Genomic DNA, 14555 nt, shown 5'->3' with positions numbered 1-14555 from the left:
CATTCCTGTGGCTCTTTGTTTGCACAGCTCTTCAGCTAGGAGAACAGAGACCTTGGAGGCAAACTAGATGTTCTATCACCTCACTAGAGGGAAGGTGGTCTCTCTAAGCTCTGCCCACCTGGTCAGCTTGGAAACACCAACTTTTCATTTGCTACCAAAAGGCTCCCTTCTCCATACCGATGCTGTGGCCGTCTTACCCCATCTTTTCTCAGCTCTATGAAGGGCTGGTCAGGCTGTGACATTCTCTAAGGGCAGGGAACACTGCAGAAGGAAAGCCAGGGAGCTTCTAGCCAAACATACCTCTTTGTGCTCTTCGGGTTTGGGGCATGGCTGAAACAAGTGGCTACTGCTTGACATCTGTTTAAATGAGCACTGGAAGACTTGACAGCATGGCTCTTTTCAGTTTATTGCATGGAGCAGTTACACTAGTCCAAGTTAAAAGTGAACCCCAAACAGTTACATTATAAAACCGTGAGGTTTTTAAACTTGTGACAAGGGACAGACTGGACGTTTTTCCTCATTGCAAGGAAATCCTCACTTAAGCTTCATTAAGCCACAAGCATTTGAAACCCCTGGACCTTCAGCGGGTTATCCTTAGCCGATCCGATCTCTACAAGGAACTGGCATCTGTTCCTGCGCTGGTCACCCCGTAGCTGAATCTCTTCTCCATACTCTGGATGCTCAATTACAGCACCATTGCAGGCAGATTTCTTCCTCAGCGCCTTCACTGGTTTCTCTTTGTCGTATTCATCAGTGATACCTTGGCCAGTGGAAAGGGTCTTCCTGTCCTTTTGCTGTTGAATTCGTATATGGATATGTTCCTCACTCCCAGCAGGAAGCAGGTCAGCACCCTTACTTTGCATCAGTGAAGGGATGGAAAGAATGGAGGTTTTGGATAGCAGAGATACAACACGGTTCCTTTTTCTCAGTGGAAATGGCCTGTGGAATGCAGCAGCGGGAGAAGGGGACAGCAGGACTCAGTGCTGGGAGGGAGGGGACCCGAGGAGGGGGCTGCTGAGTCCTGCGCAGCTGCTCAGTGCCTGGCTAATTTAGGCATTTCCTAAAGCAGATATTGAAACAAAGACTTCGTGCACAAGTAGTTCGTTTAGAATGTAATCTCAGGAGCTACACGTGAGGGAATGGTAAACATGAGACAGGCAATGGAGAAAATCCGAGAACATGTAAAAATGAGCAGTTTATCAATGTAACCAACCACAGCTGAAGCACAAGGGGGACGCTCTGAGAGACTATGCGGAACACAGCTCCAAACTGCCCCACCCGAGGATGCCAAGGGTGCAGACTTTGTCCACCAACATTCATCCCCCATTGCTTGTCTGTTGACATGGACTCCCTCACTCTTCTAGGTTCTCCTTGGGTTCAACAAGCAATTTCCTGCAATACCTGATAAAGAACTCCCATCCCATTCAACCCCCAGCAGAAAAGCCTAGTGATGCAGACATATAAATAGGAAGCTGTGAGTTTGCTGGAACTGTCTACCAAAACTTCTGGTAACTCAGGTGGTCCAAGGCAATATCTATAGTTGATTCCATATTGAAGGAGTTATCAATTATTGAAAATATCAATTTTCCTCATCTAAACACCTCAATTTAATCATTGACAACCTCAAAACCTGTTGGTTTCATACATGGCTCTTACTTACTTTATTATTATTATTTTTTTATAAAACCATAAATTATAGTATGAAAGAAATGTCAGGATATAAATGTTACTGGTCATATAGTAAACACTGGTGTTCTAGACTGGAGTGTCAAGAATTTTTTTTTTAATTTTCCCCACAGGAAAGTAAAGAAGAAATGATGTAAAAGCAAATTTTTCTTCATTATTTTGTGCGAATATGTGTGATAACTTTCTAGCACATCATTTCCCAGGAATCAAATTTGTGCTAGAAAAATCCGACTTCTTTTACCGAGAAAGTGAGGTAACTCAATGTACTGAATTTCCTTAAATTTAATGAAAAATAAAAGAAAACCTTAGGGGTAAGCCTTTTAATGGCAGACTGCTCACAATTCTAAGAACAGAAAAAGATGTAACGTTTTGCAGTAGAGCAAGAAGGCATATAGGGATGAAATGCAAAATAAGTACACCTGTTATTCAGCTAGAACTTCAGAAATACTCATAAACACTTTGTACTTAAAATGTGAGCATTTCTGTGTTGGTAAGATTACCACGTACTCTTTAAACTATGGAATTATTCCCTTTTTTCAAATTCAATAGGAAAAGCAGATTGTTCATCAAGGCAAGTAGGAAACTTCATGCACAATTTCTCAGTCATTTTAATGGAAATTCTGTATTTAACTCCCCAAGCTCTCAATAAGCTCATCTCTTAAAAAGATGTTTTAATCTATTTAATTGTTTTTGAAGTTTGATGTTTCTTCTATGAAAATGGCTGTTACTGAGTTGTTTTTATTTGTTCTGAAGAAGCAGAGTATAGACATTATATTCACATATTAAGAAAATGACTTTAAAACACATCTCAAAGGCAAATACTATTAAAGAATAAAAGTTAGAATTTTGAAAACCCAAACAAAATGTAATGATAAGTGTGTCATTTGTGAGCATCTGGATGTATATATATCCTTATATATTGACACATTTCTTAGTATAAACAAAATGAATAGTATATTTTGCAATATTTTAGTTTTCTACAAAATTTTGCAATTGAAAGAATATTAATGACTCCTTCATGGAAAAGTAAAAATTTTGATGTGACACATACTTTGAACTAGAACTTACTGGACTAAACTTTTCAGCCCCAAAAGAGGAGAAATACTACAAATTTTTCATGATATCTCTTTTCTGATTCAGCATACAATGCATAAAACTAAAATACCAACACCAAAAGATTAGCATCCAACTAATAGGAGTTCAGAAAAAAAGAGGACAGGGGGGTTAAAAGAAGGAAATTATTAGTCATGATATAACCAAATACCCCAAACAAAAAGATAGGGGTTTCTAGATTTGAAGGCCGTTAAGTGCCCAGTACAATGGTGAGAATGCAAAATGATATAGCCACATTGAAAAACAGAAGGACGGTATGAAATTTAAACATTCATCCACAGCTAGGTATGCATCCATGAGAAATAGAAATTTTATGTCTATGCAAAGACATACTTATAAATGCTCATGGCAGCTTTATTCAAAATAACCAAAAAGCACTGGAAATGATTCAAGCATACATCAACTTGTGAATGGATAAGCCAATTGTATGTCCATACATGGAATACCACTCAGCAAACGTAAGAAAAAACTACCACTAAAACAACAGATGAATGTATCTCAAATGCATTGCACTAAGTTAAAGGAGCCAGAGAGAAAAGACTGTGTACTTATATGAAATTCTAAGAAATTCAGATCTATTGTAATAGAATGAGGTGGTAGAAGTGTTATATTTCTTAATCATGGGGGTGATTGCATGACTGTACATTTGCCAAATCTGATTGAATTGTGCACATAAAATTGGAGAATATACCTGAATATATTAGTGTGACTTAATATGAATATACTATCATATTACTTATGATACTTCATATTACTTATGAAACTTCATATTACTTATGAAACTTACAAATTTAAGAAACTTATTGTCATGGTTAGGGACAGGTGTCAACTTGGTCAAGTTGTGGTACCTGTTCATCTGATTGGGCAAGTGCTGCCCTGTCTGTTGCAATGAGGACATTTCATAGGACTAGGTCATGATCACATCGGCTACATCCACAGCTGATTCCATTTGTAATCAGCCAAAGGGGAGCATCTTCTGCAATTAGTGATGCTAAATGCAATCATGGGAAGCCTTTTAAGGAGGATTCGGAGGAGACAGGTTCCATTCCTGCTTTGGCTGGTGAGCCTCTCCTGTGGAGTTCATCCAGGCCATCCATCGGAGTCATCGGCTTTGCAGCCTGCCCTGTGGATTTTGGACTCTGCATTCCTACAGTCACGTGAGACACTTTCATAAATTTTATATTTGCAAGTGTTCCCTGTTGATTCTGTTTCTCTAGAGAACCCTAACACACTTATTAAACATATTATATATGCATGTAACATGAACATACTGTTACGTATTATGAAATATGAATATATGAATATGGGTGAATACACATTTCACTTCAAAGAAGTTGATTTTTAAATGACCGTCTTCAAGAAATATCATTGTGCAATTTCAGAACTCTAGGGACAGAGAGAAATGCTAAAGTGCTTATATAAAGGAAAACGAAACCAAAAAACTGGAGACATACAAAAGGATTGGTTACATTGGAAGGTACAATGCAATGCAGCACTGGCTTCATATTTCAAATTTTTTTCCCTAAATTCCTCATCTAACTAATGATAGAATAAAATTGTTTCCTAAATTCCAGGGGGATGAAAACAAACAAAAGTGTATCTTTCGTACAACATTTTCCAAAAGATTCATGTAGATGTGTCACAGTAAAATAAGTGAGAGACAGAAGGAAACATTAAAATATGTAAACCAGGAAGGAAGAATTCAAGCATCTGGAAAGGGAAGGTGGATTTCCCGAGATGATGACTGATGAATTCCAGTTTCTCCAGTTGAGATGCAGGGCTAATGAGCAGCAGTTTCCAATTGGAATAGGAGAAACCTGGGTGCCAATTGGAATGCGGTACTCATCAGAATTTGTTTAAAGGAGCAGAAAGCACTCTGGGTAATCCAAGCAACTATGTTTTAATAGGAAGGATTAGAGGTTAACATAACTGTTTGGAAACCTTGGGGAGTGATAAGGAACCTGCTACTGAAGGTCTCAGCATGAGGCACTGAGGTATGTGATTATAAAGAACCATGTAGGCAGGAAGCCACTGAAATCCTCCAGTTTCTCAGTAAGTTATTGCAAACTATACCAGCTACTTTTTTTTTTTTAACTTTTTAACTGTATAACACACAAAGCAGAGAAAAAACAATCGGTTTCAAAGCACTCATTGACAAGTAGTTACAAGACAGATCCCAGAGTTTGTCATGGACTACTGTGGTAGTTAGATTCAGTTGTCAACTTGGCCAGGTGAAAGCGCCTAGTTCTGTTGCTGTGGACGTGAGCCAATGGTACGTGAACCTCATCTGTTGCTCATTACATCTGCAGTCGGCTAAGAGGTGTGCCTGCTGCAGTGAATGGGGTTCAAGTTAATTGTCTGGAGCTTAAATGAGAGAGCTCAATGTAGCACAGCCAAAGCAGCTCAGCATACCTCATTTCAGCACTTGCAGCTCATCCCAGGCCTTTGGAGATTCAGAAAGAAATCACCCCAGGAAAGTTGTTGGAACCCAGAGGCCTGGAGACAAGGCCAGCAGAGATCACTATGAGCCTACCCACATAAGAAAGAACCTCAGTGGAAAGGCAGCTAACTTTCATTAGAAGAACTAATGAAATAAATCTCCTTTTATTAATAGCCAGTCCATCTCTGGTGTGTTACATTCCAGCAGCTAGAAATCTAGAACTGCTACCATACCATCATTTCAGATTTTTCCTTCTAACTGCTCCAGAACATTGGAGGCAAGAAGGAATAAATAAGTTTTTTTGTCATCACAATGGACTTTTTTTTCTTTTTTTTGTGAAAAATAATGCATATACAAAAAAAGCAATACATTTCAAAACATATCACAATGATTAGTTATAGAACAGATTTCACAACTTGAAATGGGTTACAGTTCCACAATTTTAATGTTTTACTTCTAGGTGCTCTAAGATATTGGAGACTAAAAGAGCTATCAAGAGCCCTCCTCTCCCTCTTTCTCCGCTGGCGGCGCTCCCGCCGCCATCCAGCCCTCCTCTCCCTCTTTCTCCACCGATGGCGCTCCCGCCGCCATCCAGCCCTCCTCTCCCTCTTTCTCCGCCGGTGGTGCTCCCGCCGCCATCCAGTCCTCCTCTCCCTCTTTCTCCGCCGGCGGCACTCCCGCCTCCATCCAGCCCTTCTCTTTCCCCTTCTGCTCCAGCGGCGCTCCATCCACCATCTTATCCTTCCCTTTCTCCTCCTGTTCCGGCGGCTCTCCAACCACCACCATGCCCTCTTCCGCCTTCACTGGCTACTCTGCCACCATCCTCGACAGCCTTGCCACCCTCACCTTTCCTCCTCCAGAACAGCTACCAAGGGAGTAGAAATGATACAGAACAGCTCCCAGAGCCACGACAGAGATAAAAAAGACAGTGTACCCCATCCTGGAATGGCTGACTGTCTGGGAGAACCAGCTCCGGTGAGATCGCCGAGGGGGACAGGCTTTCCTGGGCGGGACAGCAAGCGGCCGGAGTCCCTCCCTTCCTCCTTCTCAGACCAGCTGGCAGAATTGGGCAGGCGGTCCCCTCAAGCTGCGGCGGCTGGCGCCCCCACCACGCTAGGCCCCCGGACCAACTGAGAGAATTGGATCGGAAATCCCCAGACCATGAAGAACGGTGACCGGGGGTGTCCCTTCCAAACACGTGACTCCCCGGTCTGGCTGGGAACAGTGCACACTCCCGGGCTGCTGCGGCTGGCGCCCTCCCACCACGCTTGGTGCCCCGGGCCGACTAGGAAATTCAGTCGGGCGCTCTCCCGGGCTGCGGTGGCCGGTGACCCACCCCGCGTTCAGACCCCGGGCTGGCTGGCACTCTTCCAAGCCGCTTTGGCTGGTGAATCTCCCCCACAGCAGGAGTTTTCCAAGTGAAAGGACCTACAACACCTTTTACTGGTGGAACCCGCAGACAAACGTGTGCCACGAGCACCACCTACTGGGCAGGATAAGTAAAACAGAACCCAGAGATTTCACAGAAAAATCTTTCAGCCTGTTGGGTCCAACACCCAGGGAAATCTGACTAAATGCCCAGATGCCAGCAGAAGATAACGGTCCATGCTCAGAAAATTGAAAATATGGCCCAGTCAAAGGAACAAACCAACAGTTCAAATGAGATACAGGAGCTGAAATAACTAATGCTGAATATACGAACAGAAATGGAAAACCTCTTCAAAAACGAAATTGATAAATTGTGGGAGGACATGAAGAAGACATGGGCTGAACAAAATGAAGAAATAGAAAAACTGAAAAAACAAATCACAGAGCTTATGGAAGTGAAGGATAAAGTAGAAAAGATGGAAAAAAACAATGGATACCTACAATGATAGATTTAAAGAGACAGAAGATAGAATTAGTGATTTGGAGTATGGAACATCTGAATTCCAAAAACAAACAGAAACTATCAGGAAAAGAATGGAAAAATTTGAACAGGGTATCAGGGAACTGAAGGACAATATGATCTGCACAAATATACGTGTTGTGGGTGTCCCAGAAGGAGAAGAGAAGGGAAAAGGAGGAGAAAAACTAATGGAAGAAATTATCACTGAAAACTTCCCAACTCTTATGAAAGACCTAAAATTACAGATCCAAGAAGTGCAGCGCACCCCAAAGAGAATAGATCCAAATAGGCGTTCTCCAAGGCACTTACTAGTTAGAATGTCAGAGGTCAAAGAGAAAGAGAGGATCTTGAAAGCAGCAAGAGAAAAACAATCCATCACATACAAGGGAAACCCAATAAGACTATGTGTAGATTTCTCAGCAGAAACCATGGAAGCTAGAAGACAGTGGGATGATATATTTAAATTACTAAAAGAGAAAAACTGCCAACCAAGACTCCTATATGCAGCAAAATTGTCCTTCAAAAATGAGGGAGAAATTAAAACATTCTCAGACAAAAAGTCACTGAGAGAATTTGTGACCAAGAGACCAGCTCTGCAAGAAATACTAAAGGGAGCACTAGAGTCAGATACAAAAAGACAGAAGAGAGAGGTATGGAGAAGAGTGAAGAACGAAGGAAAGTCAGATATGATATATATAATACAAAAGGCAAAATGGTAGAGGAAAATATTATCCAAACAGTAATAACACTAAATGTTAATGGACTGAATTCCCCAATCAAAGACATAGATTGGCAGAATGGATTAAAAAACAGGATCCTTCTGTATGCTGTCTACAGAAAACACATCTTAGACCCAAAGATAAACATAGGTTGAAAGTGAAAGGTTGGGAAAAGATATTTTATGCAAATAACAACCAGAAAAGAGCAGGAGTGCCTATACTAATATCCACCAAATTAGACTTCAAATGTAAAACAGTTAAAAGAGACAAAGAAGGACACTATATACTAATAAAAGGAATAATTAAACAAGAAGAAATAACAATCATAAATATTTACACACCAAACAAGAATGCCCCAAAATACGTGAGGAATACACTGCAATCACTGAAAAGGGAAATAGACACATATACCATAATAGTTGGAGACTTCAATTCCCCACTCTCATCAATGGACAGAACATCTAGACAGAGGATCAATAAAGAAATAGAGAATCTGAATATTACTATAAATGAGCTAGACTTAACAGACATTTATAAGACATTACATCCCACAACAGCAGGATACCCCTTTTTCTCAAGTGCTCATGGATCATTCTCAAAGATAGACCATATGCTGGGTCACAAAGCAAGTCTTAACAAATTTAAAAAGATTGAAATCATACACAACACTTTCTCGGATCATAAAGGAATGAAGTTGGAAATCAACAATACGCAGAGTGCCAGAAAATTCACAAATACGTGGAGGCTCAACAACACACTCTTAAATAACAAGTGGGTCAAAGAAGAAATTGCAAGAGAAATTAGTAAATACCTCGAGGCGAATGAAAATGAAAACACAACATATGAAAACCCATGGGACACAGCAAAGGCAGTGCTAAGAGGGAAATTTATTGCCCTAAATGCCTATATCAGAAACGAAGAAAAGGCAAAAATGCACTATTTAACTGTCCACTTGGAAGAACTGGAGAAAGAACAGCAAACTAATCCCAAAGCAAGCAAAAGGAAAGAAATAACAAAGATCAGAGCAGAAATAAATGAAATTGAAAACATGAAAACAATAGAGAAAATCAATAAGACCAGATGTTGGTTCTATGATAAAATCAATAAGATTGATGGGCCCTTATCAAGATTGACAAAAAGAAGAAGAGAGAGGATGCAAATAAATAAGATCAGAAATGGAAGAGGAGACATAACTACTGACCTCACAGAAATAAAGGAGGTAATAACAGGATACTATGAACAACTTTACGCTAATAAATACAACAATTTAGATGAAATGGATGGGCTCCTGGAAAGACATGAACAACCAACTTTGACTCAAGAAGAAATAGATGACCTCAACAAACCAATCACAAGTAAAGAAATTGAATTAGTCATTCAAAAGCTTCCTAAAAAGAAAAGTCCAGGACCAGACGGCTTCACATGTGAATTCTATCAAACATTCCAGAAAGAATTAGTACCAACTCTCCTCAAACTCTTCAAAAAAATTGAAGTGGAGGGAAAACTACCTAATTCATTCTATGAAGCCAACATCACCCTCATACCAAAACCAGGCAAAGATATTACAAAAAAAGAAAACTACAGGCCAATCTCTCTAATGAATATAGATGCAAAAATCCTCAATAAATTCTAGCAAATCGTATCCAACAACACATTAAAAGAATTATACATCATGACCAAGTAGGATTCATCCCAGGTATGCAAGGATGGTTCAACATAAGAAAATCAATTAATGTAATACACCACATCAACAAATCAAAGCAGAAAAATCACATGATCATCTCAATTGATGCAGAGAAGGCATTTGACAAGATTCAACATCCTTTCCTGTTGAAAACACTTCAAAATATAGGAATACAAGGGAACTTCCTTAAAATGATAGAGGGAATATATGAAAAACCCACAGCTAATATCATCCTCAATGGGGAAAAATTGAAAACTTTCCCCCTAAGATCAGGAACAAGACAAGGATGTCCACTATCACCACTATTATTCAACATTGTGTTGGAGGTTCTAGTCAGAGCAATTAGACAAGAAAAAGAAATACAAGGCATCAAAATTGGAAAGGAAGAAGTAAAACTATCATTGTTTGCAGACGATATAATACTATACGTCGAAAACCCAGAAAACTCCACAACAAAACTACTAGAGCTAATAAATGAGTACAGCAAAGTAGCAGGTTACAAGATCAACATTCAAAAATCTGTAGCATTTCTATACACTAGTAATGAACAAGCTGAGGGGGAAATCAAGAAACGAACCCCATTTACAATTGTAACTAAAAGAATAAAATACCTAGGAATAAATTTAACTAAAGAGACAAAAAACCTGTATAAAGAAAACTACAAAAAACTGCTAAAAGAAATCACAGAAGACCTAAATAGATGGAAGGGCATACCGTGTTCATGGATTGGAAGACTAAATATAGTTAAGATGTCAATCGTACCTAAATTGATTTACAGATTCAATACAATACCAATCAAAATCCCAACAACTTACTTTTCAAAAATAGAAAAACCAATAAGCAAATTTATCTGAAAGGGCAGGGTGCCCTGAATTGCTAAAAACATCTTGAGGAAAAAAACGAAGCTGGAGGTCTCGCGCTGCCGGACTTTAAGGCATATTATGAAGCCACAGTGGTCTAAACAGCATGGTATTGGCATAAAGATAGATATGTCGACCAATGGAATCGAATAGAGTGCTCAGATATAGGCCCTCTCATCTATGGACATTTGATCTTTGATAAGGCAGTCAAGCCAACTCACCTGGGACAGAACAGTCTCTTCAATAAATGGTGCCTAGAGAACTGGATATCCATATGCAAAAGAATGAAAGAAGACCCATATCTCACACCTTATACAAAAGTTAACTCAAAATGGATCAAAGATCTAAACATTAGGTCTAAGACCATAAAACAGTTAGAGGAAAATGTAGGGAGATAGCTTATGAAACTTACAATTGGAGGCAGTTTTATGGACCTTAAACCTAAAGCAAGAGCACTGAAGAAGGAAATAAATAAATGGGAACTCCTCAAAATTAAACACTTTTGTGCATCAAAGAACTTCATCAAGAAAGTAGAAAGACAGCCTACACAATGGGATATAATATTTGGAAATGACATATCAGATAAAGGTCTAGTATCTAGAATTTATAAAGAGATTGTTCAACTCAACAACAAAAAGACAGCCAACTCAATTACAAAATGGGAAAAAGACTTGAACAGACACCTACCAGAAGAGGAAATACAAATGGCCAAAAGGCACATGAAGAGATGCTCAATGTCCCTGGCCATTAGAGAAATGCAAATCAAACCCACAATGAGATATCATCTCACACACACCAGAATGGCCATTATCAACAAAACAGAAAATGACAAGTGCTGGAGAGGATGCGGAGAAAGAGGCACACTTATCCACTGTTGGTGGGAATGTCAAATGGTGCAACCACTGTGGAAGGCAGTTTGGCGGTTCCTCAAAAAGCTGAATATAGAATTGCCATACGACCCAGCAATACCATTGCTGGGTATCTACTCAAAGGACTTAAGAGCAAAGACACAAACGGACATTTGCACACCAATGTTTATAGCAGCGTTATTTACAATTGCAAAGAGATGGAAACAGCCAAAATGTCCATCAACAGAAGAATGGCTAAACAAACTGTGGTATATACATACGATGGAATATTATGTAGCTTTAAGACAGGATAAACTTATGAAGCATGTAATAACATGGATGGACCTAGAGAACATTATGCTGAGTGAGTCCAGCCAAAAACTAAAGGACAAATACTGTATGGTCCCACTGATGTGAACGGACATTCAAGAATAAACTTGGAATATGTCATTGGTAACAGAGTCCAGCAGGAGTTAGAAACAGGGTAAGATAGTGGGTAATTGGAGCTGAAGGGATACAGACTGTACAACAAGACTAGATATAAAAACTTAAAAATGGACAGCACAATAATACCTAATTGTAAAGTAATCATGTTAAAACACTGAATGAAGCTGCATCTGAGCTATAGGTTTTTTGTTTTTTTTTACTATTATTATTACTTTTATTTTTTTCTCTATATTAACATTCTATATCTTTTTCTGTTGTGTTGCTAGTTCTTCTAAACCGATGCAAATGTACTAAGAAACGATGATCATGCATCTATGTGATGATGTTAAGAATTACTGATTGCATATGTAGAATGGTATGATTCCTAAATGTTGGGTTAATTTCTTTTTTTCTGTTAATTAATAAAAAAGAGAGATATCAATATAATGATTCAGCAATCATACTCGTTTGTTAAACACTACCTTCTCTGTATAACCCCGCCATCACCTTTGATCCTTCTCCCACTGTTTAGGGATATTTGGACTATGCCTATTCTAACTTCTTCATGTTGGAAGGGGCTGTCAATAACATGGGGTAGGGAGAGTGGATCCAGTTGATGTTGTGAAGAGGCTGACCCGTCTAGGTTTCAGGATTATCTTATTCAGGAACCGACCTGGAGGTTATAGATTTCTGGAAAGTTATCAGCTGCTGCTGGAAAGAGGGTAGTTCTCAAGAATTCATATTGGTGCTACATTTGTTCTTACACAGAACCAAGCATCTGGCTACAACCATTTCCTTACAGAATGTCCTGGTTCTTTTTTCCTCTGAAATCCATGAAAAAACACTTGTTGGCCAACTCTAACCTGTAACTGTATGAGTGAAAGGATACTGGAATGTAGTTCCCAGTTCTTTTCTAGAGTAGGAGAGCTTTGGAATTATTGTTGTGATGCCAATTTGTCAATGGTCCAGGATTGATCTCTGCAAGGAAAAAAACGTACCAAACTTCAAAACATCTTTCTGTTTTATTTGAAAATGTATTTAGAAGTGTTATCAGCAACTTGTCTGGATTGTGTCAAAATACCATCCAGAGCTAATAATATATTGTAGCCTAGTTGGCTTAAACAACAGAAATGTATTATCTCACAGCTTTAGAGGATAGAAGTCCAAAAATCAAAGTGTCAGCAGGGCCATGCTTTCTCTGACATCTGTAAAGTTCTGCTGGTGGCTTGTGGATAATCAGTAACTCAGTCGTTACTTCTGTCGCATGGTTATTTTCTTCCAGTTTGCGTCCTCCTAAAGGAGTGCACATCCGCGGGATCAGGGCTTAGGACTTGACCACATCTATGTGAAGTTTCGCAGAAAATTAAGCAAATGAAAATAATGCATCAATGATTAGCTCCAAGAAAAGCAAAATGTGTACAAGAAAGGAAAAGTAATTATAGCATACTACATGGATCAGCTTACTTTCTGTGTCAATAAATAAGGTAAATGTTAAATTATGATTTAGCCTCAATTTTATTTTATTTTTGCATGGGCAGGTACCGGGAATTGAACCCAGGTCTCCAGGATGGTAGGCGAGAACTCTGCCACTGAACCACCGTTGCCCCCAAATTTATTTTTAGCAATATGTTTAAGGACACTTTAACACTGAAGAAGGGGTATTGATTTCAATGGAGGGTGAGGTTGGCAGTAAACTGACACGTTCACCCTTTTCATTCACAATTGATGCCAATACACGATGTCTAAAAATGGGGTAAAAACAGTAAGTAGCATAATAAATATATATTTTAGAACAAGGAACTAAATATTGGAATAAATAGTCTAAGGGTTAAAGGCAGTTGCCTCTGAACAGTGAGACTCGTGGGTGGGGTGTGAAGACAATAAGGCAGAGAACGTTTGTGGTTGTTTGTGCAGGTTTTAGTACTATTTGGCTTTTTCAAGCTATGCACATGTATTCCGAGGCAAACATTCAAAACAAAATAATAAATTGCGTAGTACTGTGCCAGTGGTGACTCTTCCCTGGGATAATACTAATGCCATGAGTGCTTTGTTGTCCTTTTTCCTTGTATACACAAGGGAAAAGTGGTAAACTGGATTATGAAAGAATAAGACAATAAAAAGTCCATAATTTGAGAAATAAGTGTATTTGATTTAATAATGCCTATTTTATTGTTCTTTTAGTGATTTATAAATTGACAGAGTACCAAATTCTTAAATATTGTTTGAAATTGGAATCATTACCACTGACTACCCATGAAAAACGTTATGTCAAAGTTATAAAGAAATTTATTATATTCAGCACTCTGTCAAAAATATTTTAATATAATTTGTTGTTATATCCATGAACTAGAAAATATAAGATGTGTCATTATTTGGTGCTCATTAAATGTATTATTTATTAAATTGCTTCCATTCTTGAAAATTTTACTTTTATGAGTGTATCCGAACATCTTCATCTGTCACAGACCTTCAAATGGTGGTAATCTTGTATCAGGCTAGTATCATTGGGTTCATTTGTTTTCTTTCTCATGAGTTTTTCATTGAAGTCCTATGTGAAAATCCATTCATTCTTAAATCTTTGGTATCCTGTTATGGCGGTTATCAATTCACATTGCATCCCAAGTCCAAATTCATACTTCATTGCTTGCTCTCCAAAAATATAACTAGTCCCTTTAAACATTTTTCCTTTTGTCAGGTGGCTGATGTTAAGTCAGTAGATGATATTAGAAAAATATTGCAGGAACAAAGGGTTTAGTTGTTGTTGTTGCCAAATCCAGTATATGCTTCTTAGCAGCCCCCTATGACACTGCTTCTCCAGTACCAGCGCCTCCAGTGCTCTCCAGCATCTGTTTTCTGCAGTGCAAGTGGATTCTCTAGTACCTGGTTTATTC

General features: G+C 38.9%; 1 pseudogene; it reads right to left on the bottom strand.

The window, feature by feature from the left end:
* Positions 1–548: 548 nt before the first annotated feature.
* LOC143655268 (eukaryotic translation initiation factor 1 pseudogene) lies at positions 549–12973 on the bottom strand (annotated as a pseudogene).
* Between the last annotated feature and the right edge of the window lie 1582 nt (positions 12974–14555).

Source organism: Tamandua tetradactyla, chromosome 14 (assembly GCF_023851605.1).
Source record: "Tamandua tetradactyla isolate mTamTet1 chromosome 14, mTamTet1.pri, whole genome shotgun sequence".
NCBI lineage: Eukaryota > Metazoa > Chordata > Mammalia > Pilosa > Myrmecophagidae > Tamandua > Tamandua tetradactyla.
The sequence above is the reverse complement of the archived record's forward strand: the minus strand, read 5'-3'. Positions and strand labels throughout refer to the sequence as shown.